The 17350-nt window shown below is 39.4% G+C and overlaps 1 pseudogene; it reads left to right on the top strand.

The window, feature by feature from the left end:
- Window positions 1-17350, top strand: part of LOC105291590 — a 42025-nt pseudogene that overhangs the window by 18587 nt on the left and 6088 nt on the right.

The raw sequence follows: 17350 nt of genomic DNA, 5'->3' as shown, positions 1-17350 counted from the left end.
CAAAACTCTCTCAAACACGTCACTAAAATATTTCAAACATGTTAACTGCCTGACATGCTGAATGTTAAACTTGGTATTACTCTCAGGTTTTTCTCCTAAGATGTTTTAGCATTTGCTCAAATTCCTCATTTATTCAATCCTACTGCTTATGACACAATTTGCATAAAACTGCACAATCGAGACTACTCCGTCATGCCAGAAAACCCACTTACTCGGCTTCTAGACAAAACCATCCAAACAAATCTGTTCATTTCTACTTCCTGTTACCTACCACCTCCAGGAGTGACCATCAAGTGCCCCATACCTTTCATTATATCTGAGCGTAGTAGCTAATATGTGTCTTCCTCTACGCACATGCATGGTGCTGCTGACACACAACAGGCTGGGCTTCTGGGGCTGCTTTTTCTAAAGCAGTGATACCTGACTATGTTCGTCTGTTGTCCCACCCAGCCATCCCCTCTGCCACGAATGCATCTGTGATCACTGGTAAGACTGTTGATGGAGGTAGAAGCACAGTTTGTCAGTGGCAAAGATCAAACCTAATTAGAACGTCAGTTGTTAGACCAAAGCTATGATGCTGAAATCATCAGGTTAGGGGTCCAGCCAACTAAGACACTTGGGAGGTGTTATTTCATGGTGATAGTGGTGACTTTTCATCACCAAAGTTCTTCCACTTGCCATAAAGAGTATTTGCCATTCTTCTAAAAGGAAGCATGGAAGCCAGACTCTCAAACTTAACACTATTTAAAAACACTTCAGTTGCTCTCCAGTCTCATCCCTTGCTATTCCGCGTTCTTAAAGTCTGTGCAGCAGCCACGCTGAATTTTTTTCCCTTCCCTAAACATACCACTCTCCTTTGTACATACCGTCCTTCTTCCTCCTCCCCATTCTTAGTTTCACTTAGGTAACTATTCAAATCTTCGATTAGACATCAATCCTCCCAACAAGCTTTTTCTGACATCACCTCTCCCCTCCCCTAGTCAAATCTACACCAGAACACTAAGTACTTTGGTATATGTGCTACAGAAGGGAGCGCATAATACTAGGTACTTTACATACAATAACATTGACTCACTCGCTTAATGAATATTTATTAAGCACCGACTTACTGCTCTGGGTTCTGGATGGAGCGAACACTATTCATAATAAATTGAATAAAGATTATAGTACTAATCAGTTTACACTCAAATTTAAAAGAAAAGATCTTTTGTTTTTAAGAGATGTTTGGGTTTGGGAAATGTAGATGAGGATGACAAGATAGAGAGAGGCTTGTGGAGGGGGCAAGGTTTTGAGATTGGGTGATCCAAGAACATCTCTTTGAATCTTGACATTGGAGCCGAGATGGGAAAGGTACAGAGAAGTCTGACACGTAAAAATCTGGGGGCGGAGCCCTGCAACACAGAGGAGCCTCTCAAGCAATGACCCAAAGGCCGAAGCTCCATTTTAATTAATTCTTTACTTTTCTGCCTCCTTCTATAGATTATAAACTCACTAACTGTGGAGATCTTTTTTTTCTGGTCCCCTGCAGCACTGTGTCCCATGTGTGAACAATGATGCCTGGCACTGAGTAGTTGCTCCGAAAACATTTGTTGAAGTTATAAAAACAATTCATTAACAAAATGAAATCAAGTAGCTAATTATTAAAGTATTAAGTCAGGGAAGACCCCTATGTAACATAAAAAGATCAAGGTCTTAAAAACCGCAGAGTCAGTGGTCTTCAACTTCTATCATTTGGCTTTGTCCACTAAATTCGAGCTGTGCACATGGACCAGAAGCAACGTCTCTCCACCAGCAGATGTGAGGAAAGAAAGCCCTCACCCTGGGATGCAGCCCAGTGGGGCAGTAAGAATCATTTGCTAAAGAGCAAAGCAGATGCTGAGAAGCAGTCATAATAACTAAGTCATGCCCAGTTGGTTATAAATATACCCTCCCCCAACTCAGGCCTACGCCCTTCTCTCTCTCCCAGCCTGGTGGGTGCTCCCTTTGAGCCACAGCATGCTAAACTACCCAGCCTGCCCAGCAGTGGGAAGACACTGCATTGCTCGTTCAGAGCATAAGTCTATGTGCCAAAACGTACATCAGAGAAATAGTCTCCACAAGTAATTCCCCCACCCCTGCCCAGAGCACCTCAGAGCTTCTCCTTAGTTCCTCATCCACGTTCCACTGCGAGGTGTCCTTATACTAGAATTCCTTCAAGTCTGTTCTGGTGTGACAGACACATCAATCATAAAATCAGGGGCTGAAATAGACTTTGAGAGGCAATTTGAGTCAAAGCTTCCCCATTTTCAGACAGACACATTTAAGCAAACTGTACAAGAGGAGAATCTACCACCTATATTATTTTAAGCCCTAAAGGCAGAAATTCCATGATCTTTCATAATAACTCAAGTTATTGACAGTAGTGGATGACACAGTCTTTGATTAGATCTAATAACATTAAAAGTCTAAAAAGTTGTCAGAGGCTTATATTAAGGAATTAATGCTGAATGGCAGTAAAGTCAAAATCTGTAAATATTTTGTGTTTCTGAATGTGAATGTCAAGATAATCAGTATTTGGACTGAAAGCAAAATAAGGAGGTGGCTGAAATAGAAGAGAGCATAGAGTATATTGACTGTTTGGCTTCAGAAAAACAGTTCTGTGAATTTTCTACCCTCCTGACCTATAACTATATCAGCAAAAGGACAATCGTTCACCTTTATCACAAATTAGGTCATCAGTGCATCTGAAAAACATTAGTGCCCACAGGTTTGCTCAGCAATATCCACTGGCATTGCAAATAGGTTCCATTAAGCAAAGAACCTAGATTTCATCTCTCGTTCTCACCTAAACTCTTAACCGCTTAGGTTCTCTTCTAGCAGACAGCCCCTGATTATAGTATATTTGAGTTTCCCTCTAATGAGCTGGTTAAAAAAAAATACTCTTACACAAGAAAATTTAGAAGGGAATCTACACACCCATATACCAGGATCACCGTCCTTTAAATAAATCACTGAATTATATTCAAACTATAAAAATTAATACATGAAAGTCCAACAAATAACAAATGGTCTATTCGAACAGGTGTTATTGAGCAAATCACCATGGCATATGCAAGGTACCAGAGTATACCTGAGGAAGATGCCAAGGGGATTAAGATGCAGTGACTGCCTTCAGCCGAGCACCTCTCTAGTGAGACAAAGATACCCCACAATGGACAATGGGAGAGAGAACAAGCTTACATTTGCCAGAGAAACTGCAGAGTTTCACCAAGAAAGTGGCATCAGAACTTAGCCTTGAAGGGTAGTGAATATTTTAGTATCTTTTTAAAGAAAAATAAATCTTCATTTATTTAAGTCATAAGTCAGATTTTCTGCTTTTTATGAGAAAACGCATTCCTAACTGATGTAGTGGAAAATGCCAACAACCAAAGATATCTTTTTCTTTTAATTATTGTGATATAATTGACATATAACATTATGTTAGTTTCAGATGTACGACATAATGATTCAATATTTGTATGTATTGTGAAATGACCATCATCAGAAGCCTAGTTAACATCTGTTACCATACAAAGTCATAAAAAAAAAATCGTATATCTTTTTGATTGTAAGAATAAAGCTACAACGTAGGCTGGCTTCAATAAGAAAAAAATTTTGTTTCAATGACAAGACCAGAAGTAGAGAGGGCTCTAGGCTCAGCATGAATAACTTCATGATATCAGTCAGGTTCTCTGCATCTCCTCCTTCATCTTTCGTCCTCCATCTTTATCTTCGTCTTTGGTTGGGTGATAGTAGTTCAAGTATCACATCCAGAAACAGCCACAACCAGAGGAAGGTGAGCGGCAGTCTCCCTCATTGGTAAGATAAAGCTTTACCAGCATATCTCCTTTATATCTCATTGGACAGGATTAGGCCACATAAAGTTTCCTAAACCAATCTCTGCAAAGGACAGGGAATTCCCAAGACTGAAGTAGACTGTCCATTCTTTGTAGTGTGCAGTTAAACAAGCAAAAATCAAGGGCTAGGCATGCCCAGTGGAGAGAACATCACGAACAACAGCGGGAGTCAGAAAATACTGGGCATGAAAATAAGACTGTTTGGACATGAATAAGATACAGAAGATATAGCAAGAGAAGGAAAAGGAAGAGGAGGAAAAATGATAATGAAAAGTATCATTTATTAGGCAATTATGTGCCAGGCATTATGCCTAGAAAGTTATATATGTCATCAAATTTAATTCTCACAATGACTCTTTTGTGAAGGATATTATTACCCCTTTTTACAGATGACAAAATTGAGACTGACAGAGGTTTAAGAGGTTGTCCAAGTCCTCATAGCCAATAAGTGATAGAATCAGAATTTAACTGCAGATTTGATTCCAAAATTCATATTTCATGGTACACGGGAATCTAATTCAGCTAAAGAATAAGGTATATGTATAAAGGGCAATACGAAAATAATTAGATCTGTATTGCGGAAGAATTTAATACCAAAATAAGGAATTTGGATTTTATTCTGTGGGCCAAAGGAGATGCTGAAAAATCCCTGAGTGGAAAAAAAAGAGTCAAGATTAGAATCGCTTTTTAGAAGGAATGTCTTATCCATGATTTGTAGAATGGATTATGATAGGAAATCAGACAACTGAGTGACCTAAGAAGCTATGGCAATTCATCTGGCAAATCATGAGAAGGACTGAAATCAAGTTAATGGCAGTGGAGCTAGAAAAAAAAAAGAAGAATCTTGGAATTTGGCAACTAATTGTAGGATATGAGGGATTTAGGAGAGGGTGAGGTGGAAGATGACTCAGAGCTTTGAAGTCTTGGAAACTGGTCGAATGGTGGCATCATTCACATTAGAAGGGACATCAAGAGGAGTTGGATAGCTGGTGGGAAGAAGGGCAAGGCTTACTTTAACTTCTTAAAACTGTCCTTGACCAGAACCTTGACCAGCACAAGTTGAGATAACAAAACGGTAAAGATCAGTGCTACAGATTGCAAGAGGAGAAATACACCAGTTATGTTTTTCCACCTTTCCAAATCTGTGTTTGATTTTCTTTCCTCGATCCCTTCGTTGTTTGGCAATTACTCCATTAGTGGATGAAATAAAACTTACAGAGATGGTGAAATCACTTTAAGATTTCTCTTTGGCATATCTGAATTGCCAGCATCACTACTCTTGCACTTTGGGGCCATTATTAAGTAAAATAAGAGTGACTTGAACACAAGCACTGCACAGATAACAGGATAGTCAATCTGATAACCAAGGCTACTACTAAGTGACAATGGGTGGGGAGCAAATATGTCATAGATAACATTGGACAAAGGGATGAGTCACGTTGCAGGCAGGAGGGAGAGGAACATGTGAGATTTCATCATGCTACTCAAGACAGCATAGGATTTAAAACTTACGAATTAATTATTTCTAGAATTCACTATTAAATATTTTCAGACTACAATTGACCACAGAGAACTGAAACTGCAGAAAATGAAACCATGGATAAGTGCAGAAGACTGTAGTTAATATCTAAAATATGTCAGGAAGTCTTGCAAATCAACAAACAATAATAAAAAAAAAAAAAAACAGGAACCCATAAAACGATGGTCAAAAGAAAAGTCACAGTAGAGATATCTCAAAAGGCAATCATATGAAGAAACAGAATAAAATAAAAAATTACAGAAATTCAAATGAAATCAACAATGAGATATTACTTTACGCCTATTGGCAAAAATCGCAAAGCAGATTATTACCTGGTGACTTTGGAGTCAAGGGGATACGGGAACCTTGTGGACTGCTGGTGGGAGGGTGGAACAGTGAGCACAGTGTCAGCGCTCAGTCAAATTTAGTACAAAGTCCCTCCAACCCAGCTGTCTCACCCTTGGGTGTGAGTCTTCCAGAGAAATCTTTACACCTAACCGTAAGTGGAATAATACGGTAATATTCATTTCAGTGTTATTTATGATGTCGTTTGTCAGGGTTGGAGACAACCTAGGTGTCCATCCGTGAGGGAATGGATAAGTAAAATGTGAAAGATACGCGTTATAAAATATTATACGGAGGTTAAAAATGAAAGGATTAGAAGAACACGCAGCAACCTGAATGGGTCTTAAAAATAATGTTGAGGGGAAAAAACATAATTAACAGAATGTTTTCTATAGAAAAAAAATACCATTTATGTAAATTTAAAATAGACACACTTGCGGTATATTCATACAATAGAATTTTACCCAGTAATAAAAACAAATGAACTACAGATGCATACAACAATTTGAAAGGATCTCAAGGGAATTATATTGAATGAAAAAAGTCAATCTTAAAAGTCACATATAATATACATTTATTTATGTCACATTCTCTAAAATTAGAGAGATGGAGAAGAGTTTATAGCTATCAGGGCTTGGAGATTGTCAAGGGAGACTGTAGAGTGGCTATAAAGTGGTAGCGAGAGGGAGCCTTGTGGTAATGGTGATGGAATAATTCAGTATCTGGAATGTCGAAGTGGTTATATGAAGCTGATAATTATTTCAGAGATATATGATAAATGTACACACATACACACAACACAGTTTCCAAAGAATACATACAAATAAAATAATAAATGACAAATGTATTAGAATGGCTGTCTGTGCTACGAAGACAATAAGAGGGAATGAGGAAGATGATAGATTAGAAGAATGGATAGATGATAGATAATTGATAGATGGAAAGGTAAATAGATGATAGATGATAGATAGATAGATGATAGATAGATAGATAAATAGACAGACAGACAGAAATACAGACAGAACATAAAGGAGCTTTGCACAGGTCAATGTTTATACTAGGCCATATAATGAGATAAAATAACTTAACACTGCATCTCTGGAAAAAACAAAAGTCAGGACACAAAAATTTTAGAGCACAATGATCCTAACTTTGAAATAAAAATCTGTTTGCTTAGCAAAGAGACAAGAAAGAAAAGTGTTAAGTATAGCTGCAGTTGAATGATGGAACTATAGGTTATTTTTATTTGCTTTTTCTATTTTCTCAATGTTTTACAAGTTTATGTACTATTATCATCAGAAACAAACATTAGTAAAGACATTAAAAATTATAAAGATTATTGCAGATTATGAATACATACATACAAGTTTTATTCAAAGTAACAAGGAAATATATGCCTTCCAACCTCTTCTCTTTTGCATTCTTCCTCTGATAAGCTCACACATCCTTATAATTTTAAAGGTCTCTAAATGCAAAAATAGCATCCTTGAACTCAGCATCTCACCTGTACTCCCTCTTTCTGTCTGTTGTATGTCTCTGACTAGATGTCCTTCCAGAATCTCCAGCCCAACACAAAAAAAATCTCAGCAAATCTTCCTGACTTCTGTATTTTTGTAAAAGGCACCAACAATGTTCTAGTCTGTGTAAGCTGCCAGATATGATAACATAATCACTTTCATTGGCCAATGTACAAAATGCACATAGAAGAAATGTTGATGTTTTTAGGCACATCTGCAACTCCTTGAGAGATCTGAATTAAGAGATCATGGCATATTTAGAGAACTTCACATCTCTGGTTTGACTAGACAACCTACTGCATGTAGGGATGGACGAGGAGTACAAAAGACAGTCTGAAGCCAGGATCTAAGGGGTTTTATAAGTCATACAAGAACTATGAACTTCACAGTTTATGATGAAGAGCTACTGAAGAAATTTATGCAGAGAAATGTGATTTTAGAAAGACAAGCCCTCTTTTCCTGCCAGCTGGAAGCTGCTGCTAGAACTGATCTCCCACAGACCTGCCCCTCCACAGTCCCCATATCCCACCTTCACATATGATGCTTCCAACAAGGAGACCTATGAACGTAACCACGGACAATGCTCCCCACTCGCCCTCTGCACTGACTAAGCCACCAGCTTTTGCTTTCACTGCCAGTCCAGGTTTTACAGAAGTGGGATGAGGTGCCTGCCAGTGGGGGCATCTCATGGAATCAATGGGAAAGTAAGAGGCCACCTCCATGTGGACCACACGCCTGTGCACTTCACTGACATGGACTTGCATGCTTACATTGTGAGCAAGGATGCAGAGCCTACACAGCCATCGCCACATCCACAGCCTACGGCCCAGGCCCTTCTTCCCCTCACGCCAATGGGAGACTTGTTTGACTGGCTCTGTGCTTTAGAGAAACCAGGCTGGGAGAATGGCTTCAGCCTCACAGGGGCTCCATTTATCCATGACACAGAAGTTATTTTCTACCCAGGAGAGAAGAGGGTTCAAATCACTCAAACTGCTGAGGGACTTGACCTGGAGAACTCCCTGAGCGTTAAGACCAACATTCGAGGCCAGGTGCCTTATCTCCCAGCAAGTGTCATAGCCCACGTCGCTCCCTCCAAGGAGCTTTACCAGTACTCAGACCCTGCTGTGACCTCCATGCGCTCCAGAGACTACTCTCTCGCATTTGGTGCCATCAACCAAACATTCTCCTGCCGCATCCAGCACAACATCGCTTAGCAGAGTGCAGGCGCGTCCCCAGACACCAGAGAGTGCAGGCCCGAGGCCGCACCTGGCAGCTGACCGCGGTCCGTGTCTTTGCCTTGCGATGGAGAAAGAGCGCTTGGATTCGCCGCGACCAATCAAATGGGCCCTGTCGAAGGGGACTCAGACCCCGCCCCAGCGAATCCTTGCTATGACAGCAGCCACATATGTGACACGACAGCTCGGTGCCATCCGGGGACAGGTGTAGACTACACCTGCAAGTGCTTACCTGGGTACCATGGAGTTGGACAGAGTAGTGTGGATGTAAAGAGATGTGCAACTGGCTTCCATCACTGTGGCCCCAACTCTGTGTGCTTCAACTCGCCTGGAAGCTCCAGGTGTGAATGCGGAGCTCTAATGAGTTTGCTGATGACCAGCACGCTTGCGTCTTGATTGCCCCACCTCCCAACCCCTGTGAGGATGGCAGCCATACCTGTGCTCCTGCTGACCAGGCCCGGTGCATTCACCACGGAGGCATCACATTCAGCTGTGCCTGCCTGGTTATGCTGGCGACGACACCAGTGAACCGCGTTCATGAATGCTCCGATGTCACCCCTTGGCTGCCTGCTGCAATACCCCTGGCTCCTTCTCCTGCCGCTGCCAACCTGGCTATCATGGGGACAGACTTCGGTGCCCCCCTGACCCCACCTCAGGACTGAAACCTTGTGAACACGAGCAGCGCGATGGCCAGGCGCAGCACGCCTGTCCTGGCATCGGGCGACGAGCAGGGCCACTTCCTGCCACTGCAGTGTCATGGCATCACGGCTTCTGCTGGTGCGTGGACCCGGCTAGTCATGAAGTCCCTGGTACCCGGACTCCACCCGGCTCCACTCCACCTCACTGTGGACCACCAGAGCCCACCCAGAGGCCCCAGACCGTCTGTGAGCAATGGAGGGAAAACCTGCAGCAGCACTACAGTGGCCTGCCCAGGGATGACCAGGGTGCCCCAGTGTGATGACTTGAGCCACTTCACTCCCCTGCAGTGCATGGGAAGAGTGACTTTTGCTGAGAAGAGGTGCAGGGCACCCGCTCTCAGCCAGGCACCACCACTGTATGTATATCCATGGTTGCTCCACCACAGTCCAGCCCCGCCCAGGCCTGACGTGAACCCTCCATCCATGGGCACTTTCCGGCTCTATGCCCAGGGCCAGCAAATTAGCCACTTGCCCCTTAATGGTGCCAGGCTTCAGAAGGACATAGCCAAGACCCTGCCGTCACCACAGGGCTCCACGATTGTGGGAATTGACTACAACTGCGGAAGAGGATGCCGTACTGGACAGACTGGAGTCGAGAAGCTTCCAAGATCGAAACGTCATCTTTAGATGGAGAAAACAGAAGAGTTCTGATGAATAAGGACATTGGACTACCTAACGGTTTAATCTTTGACTCCTTCTCCAAGGTACTCTGCTGGGCAGATGCAGGAACAAAAATCTGGAGTGTATACTGCCTGATGGAACTGGACGGCATGTCATTCAAAACAACCTCAACTCCCCCTTTGGCATTGTCAGCTGTGTAGATCTTCTACCCCAGGAACCGGAGGAGGGATGATGTTGTATCAATAAGTAGAGACAGCCGCCAGTTTACTGACTAGTATCATCCAGGGCAGCGATCTCATCTCTGCAGGATCACTGCAGTCTACCCTTACTGCCCAACAGGAAGAAAGTAAATATGGCATCATAAAGGCCATGGAGTTTACCATCAAGACCTGGACCCTAAAGAACACTTACTGCAAACAAAGGCGAAGAAAGCGAAAAAGGATTTGGCCATTAGAAGTTCCTGGACGTGTAAGATGAACGTTAAAAACTATATTTTGTAAAAATTTATACCTCAATTTTTACTACGGTACTTTTTAAATCATAAGTTATTGCCAAGTTTAGAAAAAGGTAATAGAAATTAATTGTTGCTTATTAAAGCAACTTTTTTTTATAAACATTTATATCATATTTAAAAGGTCAAATTCATTAAACTAAGAACCAGGAATGGTAAGACCTTAAATCTGATTTCTGTTATGGGTTCTTTTTGGACAAGAAATTAAAGCACAGGTGACCAGTATAAAAAATACAATCCTAAAGATCATAAACCTTAACATAATTAGAAGCTATGCAGAGCTGATGGGAAAGAACAAATTTACTTATAGTTTCCAAGACATTTTTAACTTCCATGTCAGTGCATTTCTATTTATATTAAACGGTGCTAGAATGTTTCAATTTATATGCTCTGATCCTGTAAGTCCCTCTATAGAGTTACTCACAGAAATTACTACATTTATAAATACCAAAGATATATCAGTTTCTAAAATTTCTTGATTACTCCAATAAAATATTTTGTTTTTCTAAAAAAAAAAAGTAGAAGAAAGAAAGAGAGAGAGAGAGAAGGAAGGAAGGAAGGAAGGAAGGAAGGAAGGAAGGAAGGAAGGGCAAGAAAGACAAGCCCAGTTGGTAGTGTTAAGGAGGTTTTGAAAGGAGAAGAGATGGAGAGAGGACCAGTGAGGATGCTATCGCAATAGTTCTGGGAAAAATGTAATGAGTGGGGAGAGAGAGGTAGAGGGAGTCAAGAGCTATCTAACATGTAGAATTCACAGGATATCATGAGTGATTGGATGTAACGGGAGAGAAATGGAAGCATCAAAGACAACTCCACACTCTGGCCTATGCAACTGACATCATTAATCAAGTAGCTTCTGTGCTCTTTTGAAATATGTCCTATATTCACTCCTTCTAGTTCTTCTGCAGTCAACTTAGTTCAGGACCTTACTGCCTCCTCATGACTTCTTTAAGAGCTTCTAACTGGTACTCACTCTCTTCTGTCTTTCAACCCATTGTACACATCACTCAGTGCAATCTTTAACGTCTTCAAAAATCTACTATTGCTTATAGTAATACCATGTTAACTCCTTCACCTGGTGTGCCAAGAACACATCAATTAGATCACAAACTCAAGCTTCAATAAGATTTTTCATGCATCCTAACGATAAAGAAGAATATTGCTACATCAGACCTCGTAAAATGAAGAACTTTTCTTCATCAAAAGCATCTTTAAGAGACTGAAAAGATAATCTACATAATGGGAAAAGAAGTTTATAACATTCAAATGGTTCATATCCAGAGTATATAAAGAACTCCAAATCAGTTTGAGAAAGAGAAAATTGGAAATAATTTTGAAAAAGAAATTTATACAAAAATAACGAATTGGTCAATAAGCATAAAAAAGTACTCAACCTCATTTGTCATTAGAAGCAAATTAACACCTCATAACGAAACCAAAAGTTAGTAAGGACAAAGGGCAACTTAAACTCTCATACACTGAGTGTATAAGTTAATAACATCACTTTAGAAAACTATTTAGCAATATTTACTAAAGTCAAACACACTGTTTAACTCAGGAGTTCAATTTTTAGAAATATATCTAATAGAAGAAATATACCTAATACACCTAATAGAAGAGTATATACGAGTACAAAAAGACATTTACAAGAATGTTCATAGCAGCATGATTTAGAATAACTAACACCACAAAGATGCTAACAGTAGTAAGATCTACATGTTAGAATGCTATACAACGATGGAGATGAGCAAACTACTACTATCACACACAATGTTCCCAGAATGACAGAATCACCTAACTACGCACTTGTCAGAATGCATCCCCACCGTTGAGTGCACGACTGTACTGCTATTGGTGTAACAAACTGTCCTTTGTTTCTGATCCAGAAGTGTCATATCTCTGCCAGCAACTAAGGCAGGATAACTTGTTAGTTTGCTAATAGGGTAAAATCTCAGACTTTTCACACTTCTTGACATTGAATTTCCATGAAAATTACAACATAAATCTTACTTCGTTTCAGAAGCATCATATGTGTGCTTCCTTTATTGTATGCAGAAGGAGATAATCTTTTAAGCCTGTTCTCTACAAACATCCTCAACAAAATACTCCAAAATAGGTACTCCTCTGCCCTCCAGACCTGCAGAAATGCAAGAAATCCATGGAGAATTATGACTCAATCGGTAGAGAAAGAAGTATTCAAATATCTATTGAGTAGCTAGCTACCTCTTGTCTACTAGAAAGTATCTTATCTTGCCCTTTTAAACTTATGATAGCCTCAATATTTAGAGCTATTGTAAAACATAGGATTGTTGATAGAGCATTTTGAAGATTAACTATTTCAGAATAGAGTTCACATGGTGGCAGGATGACAGCTTTCAAGTCCTGAGTCAGGATTTCCACAGCCCCTTCTTCCAAATTCTTAGCTATAGTCCGCCCATATTGTAATGAGATATCAGTCATACTTTGAACCTTTTGCCTCAAATTCAGGCATTGAAGGGGGCTGGCACTATTTCCTCTAGCTTGTAAAGGAAGTTTCAGGTAAAAAGCGACAGTGACTGTATCAGTCGTTGAGTATATAATAAGAGTAAGATATGGTCACTCCCCTTCATTAACAGAAACGAAGACAAAAAGAATGAAAAATTGCAAAACAAGGTGTAAGAAGCACAGTTGTGATCGGAAAAGTGACAACACCAGTGAGGAATCATCAAATCATGCTAACACTTTTACTTTAACGAAGCCATTATCCTTAGGAAGCAGCAAAGGGAAAGCAGCAAAAGCAGCAGTTGGTATTTTGTAAATAAAATATTAAAAATTCCAAGCGAGCAAAATTAAACGTAATTAAATAAAATGGCTTCTCTAGAATAGGACTTTGTGACTACAAGAGTAAATTTTCTCTTTGCATATTAAAGAACTCTGTGGAAAAGAAAATAATTAAGACTTAGCCTTACTAAAGCACATGAGAATTAGTATTCTTCTTAAACTGATAGATGATATTTTGTTCATTTAATAAGGAAATTTAATAATACATCTTTTGAATGAGTTAAGTGTAAATTAACCAGAAATACAGGGTCATAATCTCATTCATAAAATAATTTAGTTTGCTCAGGGTGTTGCTAATTTAAACAATTTGACATACCCTGCACATGGCATTCTTGCATTAACTAGGAGATTCTTGACTAATAGCATCAGAATTTCCAAAGGATATTCCAGAAGACACACACATAGTAGTGACATTATCATAACAGGCCCCACAGGCATCACTCACCAAGACCATCCTGGTACCTCTACCCTTTCATTCAGAAAACAGCCTCTGGAAGGAAGAAAAAAAAAAAATGAATGACGTGGCTAAGGGAGTAGTTGGGATAAACTGCAAAAATCGGAACATCTATGTTTCTCAGAATCACCACTCTTCCTGTATAGGTTCAGTGACTGTTTTAATTTATTATATTATCTTTGCCTTTATGTTGTCTTGAGTGAGACTCATTTCCATCTCTCTCTTTGAGTCATGCGGAATGGCTGCTAATGGGGATGATGACAACACCGGATTGAGTCATACGGTCAAGAAAGAAAGAAAAGCTGCTGCGGCTGATTATTATTTCTCCAGATGCCACAGCAGAGTGAGTTAAAGGAGCGGTGGTTATAAATTATAAGTGCAGGTCCTTTCCTAACAGCAATGGCAAAGTTAAACAGAGGATCGATGGACAGCTACATACCACGTGTTTATCGTGTGCATTACATCGTGGGGGGATACAGAACGATCTTCCTGTCATCAAGAAATTGGCAAACCAGTTCCAAAGACAAGCCAAAAACACAGAAGAATTTTTTTAAAATTTGGCGAGATTCACCAATGAGTAGTAAAGAGAAAATTTATTGAAGGGATGATAGAGGTTTAAATTAGTATAATACATCAGTCTACAAAATTATTACCGGCATAGCCTTATTTAATCTTGACAATGAGAGAAACTAGTGTTATTATCTCTCTTTTACAGATCAGGGTCCAATGGCTCAGCAAATCAAAATGTCACCTTCTCACAGTCACAGTTTTGAGGTTGCCACTCTGACATGTTTGCTCTTACAAGGTCATCTGGTTATATTGTGCTATGTTTACATAGAACCGAGATTCTGAAGACTGGTTGAGGCCATGAGTTGGCGTGATCTCTCTTGATGGGTATGAGTATTGCCACAGTCAGGTAACTGGAAAAGAAGCAGGTTCCCCAACAGGAACCCAGAATCCTGGCTTTTGACCCACAGAAGAAAAACTTTTATTTTGGGCAGCCCTGCCATCTCGATTCTATTCTTCAAGGAGGATAGAGACTCTCGATAATTTGTATAAAACAGGCCTACCATAAAGTGACTGGCCAGGAGCTCAAATGAGACAAAACCAACCAGACCTAAAGGGTAAACAACATTTTGTAAGCCTTACCATCTCTATTCATGGTAATAATCTCTAGGCTGGTTGGTTTATTTTCCCTTTTTTGCCTTCTCCCAACCCTGACGTTACTCCAACATCCCATCTAAATATGTTTTTCATCTCTCAGTGGAGTTACAGAGAACACAGAGGAGTCACACATCCACCTCTGTATTCCTGAGACATTTTTGGCGGTAAAGGTGGTGATATCTTAAGTAGCTGGCTCTCCCTAGTGTTCTTGAAGCGAAAACCTCTAAGTAGTGACCGTGGGGTGGTTGAGGTAAGTTTGTTATTAGAGAAGGCAGTACTTTCCCAACTGTCAGATAGACTAGCAAATAACAAAGTGGGAGTCGCAATTTTCAGTCTTCTGCCTTTCAACGAGATTGTTCTTTCTACTGCCACACCCTCCCGAACATAGATGAGAAACAACGTGTAACAGTACTTCAGTACTTTTCATGAGGTGGGGACATGACTAATGAGTTAACACTCCTCAGGAATAAGTTCACACTTATCAAGAGATTTCTTGACCCATTGAATAAATCTACTTGAATGTAATCAGAGAAGAAAATAATTAGAATGTCCTGACCCCACAGACATCCAACAAGGTGAGTTTCAAGATGGCAGTAGTCAAAAGTATTAAATGCTGAATTTACTAATGCTTCTTTTTTCAAAGTGCTTATCTCTTTTGTGTCTCTCAATCTTATCTCTTCCATTAAAAGGAGACCTTGGAGTTTAAAACTCCCCACCACCCAACCATCACATCCAATGGCCACTTGGTATATAGTGTAATTATAGAGACATTCTACAATTCATCCATATGCATCAAGTCTTTTTACTTCGCAACCACAGCTATATGCCATTCATAGTTGTTAACTAAGACATGTTAATGCAGTCCCCTGTGTCATTAGTCTTTTCAAGAAGTTTTCAATTGCTATGCTCAAAATGACTAATCTCTCAAGAAGTTTGGGATTGCCTCCATCAGTATTTCACTGAGAACTAAATTTTAAATTTGTCAGTGTTGTAACTGCTGAGCTGTTCTTTAGCAAATGTGACAGGAACAGATATATTGCACAGTTTGAAACCAATGACTAATATAAAATTATGGAGTATTTATGCAAGACGTCACTTCACATTAGCAGAAATATTTGAGGTCGAACCTACCTTAAATACACTTATAAAAACCGTAATAATTTACTCAAAGATATTTGTTTTCCACAAATGATCTACAAGTAACTCTGCTTTGCTTCTCCAGATAAAGATGACCTAAAAAATAAGAATCAATTTTAAAAATTGTTTTAAAAGAGCATTTAGGTTATGAAATTACAAGATGATTTTGTCTTGTGGCTTATAAACTGGTTATGAGGGCCATTCCAAGAAAATAACTTTAAATTCTGTGTGCTAAGGAAGCACCAGTAGAGTAAGTGTCTAGTTTTCCAGAGTGACTATTTTCAAGGGTACAGTACCAACTTGCGTTTATAGGTTTTGAAGTGTCTGTTTAAAAAATTGACCTTTCTATTTAAAAATTATACATACCCATCATTCAGATAAAATATACTCAAAATTTTCAACAATAATAGGTGCCAACTTTATTGGCTTCAAAGCAATACGATTTTTAAAAATACACCAAAGCGTTATCAGTTTTTGTCTTGGGATGGGGATTATTGTGATTTTTGTGGTTTTCTGTGTTTTCCACATTTTCTACATCGAGAATATATTTCTTTCATAATCATAAAAAAATTTTAAATTATTTGTAAAGTAACCTTATTCACAATGTACTCTGGAGATGTTAAGTTGTACCATGTTTCTTTCTGAGAAAACCCAAAATTTCCTTTCAAGAGGAAAAAATAAGGTTTATATAAGAATTATATAACCAGACTTTGGTTGGCACTCTATTGAAAGAATTTTCTTGGAGTGACTTTTATGATCCAAAATATTAATTCAGCACACTTCAATTTTCTCTGCTCTGGGTGGTGCAGTAATTTCCTCTCATTGACTTCCAGGGAGTTCTGTGCGTGAACAAGCTATCCGAGGACTGGAGCCATAACCTGGCCTGGCAGGCGTCCAGAATCTTCTGTCATGGCCCTCTTCATGGTTTGCATAGCACAGAATTCTTTTTGGCCAGGAAAGCATCTGTTTATTAAATTTTCCTTGAAACGCCTCCGGGTTTAACTTAAGGAAGATTTCTTTAGAGAAAAAGTATGCAGGGGGTTTTCATAACACAAAACATTTGAGAAAACGGAAAAGTTTTACACATCCATTTGCTTCTCTTATTCAGAGTAATGTTACTTGTTTAGTTTGGGACATAGACAAGCCTCTTCTTTATTCTTTTTAGAGTTCTTTTTAAATGGGTATCCATTAAAGAATATCTTACATGTTTGTAATAATAATAAAAAACAAAACAAAACAGCTTTTTATTGCCTTGGGGACTTTGCTCTTCATTCCTATTGATACTGGCTCTGCTGGTTCAAGTAACAATATAAAACCTGATTTAACAGTAAATATTGATAAATGAAAAAGTTAAAAGTTAGATTCTTCTGATTTTCATTATTTCTCCCCAGCTCCATAGTAACTATTACTAGAGAGTCAACAAGCTCTACTTCTCTAAATATATGATTCGATATTTT

The sequence above is a fragment of the Pteropus vampyrus genome, unplaced genomic scaffold, assembly GCF_000151845.1.
Source record: "Pteropus vampyrus isolate Shadow unplaced genomic scaffold, Pvam_2.0 Scaffold47, whole genome shotgun sequence".
Classification (NCBI taxonomy): Eukaryota; Metazoa; Chordata; class Mammalia; order Chiroptera; family Pteropodidae; genus Pteropus; species Pteropus vampyrus.
This window is presented reverse-complemented; position numbering and strand designations above follow the sequence as displayed.